The sequence below is a fragment of the Galeopterus variegatus genome, unplaced genomic scaffold, assembly GCF_000696425.1.
Source record: "Galeopterus variegatus unplaced genomic scaffold, G_variegatus-3.0.2 Scaffold48, whole genome shotgun sequence".
NCBI lineage: Eukaryota > Metazoa > Chordata > Mammalia > Dermoptera > Cynocephalidae > Galeopterus > Galeopterus variegatus.
Window position 1 is genome coordinate 566649 of NW_007726159.1, and position 1517 is coordinate 568165.

Sequence of the window (1517 nt, forward strand, 5' to 3'; positions counted from 1 at the left end):
GATGTTCTTTGAAAATTGGTTAATACAGTCACTGATTTTAAAGCCCTTTAAAAATGGAAACATTAATAGAATCACTGATTAGTTCTCTTTTGGAAAGCACTATTAACTGAAAGTGTTATTGATAACATAAATTCTGTGCCTGGAGACCAAATCTAACAACCCATGCATTTGAAACTTTTACTTTCAAGGATTTTCACCAAGCTTTGAAATAATAAAATGATCATAAGTATATTCTTTCAACCAAACTTATCTCTGAGAAAGGATAATTCCTAAAGCAATGTGTAGTATCCTAATACGTGGGGTCTGCTTCATGTATTTCTCTTTATTGTGTGTAATTACTTCATTATATGGGAGATTATTTAGCATTGTTTGGGACCACATTTTATTCACCATTAATTAACTATTTACAGTTAGTTAAATTATATATTTTAATCTAATTAAAGTAATAAAATTGTTAAAATGAGCTCTAGGTTTAAGTTTTAAGTGAACTTTTATTTTTACATCAATGTGTTTAATGCTCGTAAGTAGCTTCCTGTAACACTCACACCAGCTGAGTAAATGGAAATGGTGTTTAGCATTTCATTCTGTGAACTTTACTCCAAAGGTGTTTCATGAAGAGTAATTAAATAGATTGAACCTCCAGGTTCTAAACAAAAAAATCCTACCTCAACTGCCATTCATTGCCCAAAAGTCACAAATTCTAACTAGTCAGCTATAACATTCACATGCTATCCATTGCTCCAATCACCCAGTGGCACGTTCCATCCTGTACCCAGTTTTTAAAAAGCAGAGTTAAGAGGGTACATGGAGTTAAATCCTAGAATGTGTCCTGGGCAATAGAGATTCTGAACCCATAGAAACTTCCTAGAATAACTGTCCTGCTTATATTTCATAAATTGATTTAATTAAGGAACTTGATTTGTGAAAGATACCCTCTACAAATTATAATCCAACCCCTAAGGAGTATTCCATCAAAAGGATTTAAGGAATTATGCCAAATCACAAACTCATTAAAAGCTTAGACTATCATTCAGGGAAAACTCATTTCTCTCTTACATGAACAACACTGGTGGCAAACACACACAAAGAATGTATAAACATTTTATATTCTATTTTATTGTCAGTCTTTAGTATACCTCAGTGAAATATAGAGAGCAAGAAAAGTAATTAGGGGTATCCCAAAGAGTGATATACTGCAAAGGCCTACAATGCTAGACCCTCCTACATCTTAAAACTAAAAGGATATAACCAAAAGATGTTTTTAACAGGTAACATGAAGAATTTGTTTCATCTAGAATTAGCCCTTCTTGGAATAGCTGCAATTTTGTTGCTGTTTTTCAAATTTTAGTTCTCTTTAAAGACCCCCTGTTGGGAATAACTTCCTCTAAAGTGATCTCCCGCTTTAAACAGCAACTTGAAGTTGCTCGTCTTATTGACTTCCTTTTCCCCTAGGTGTAGGATTTGTGTTTGTACTGACAACTAGCATGGGGATCTTTTAAGCCAATTTTACATACACC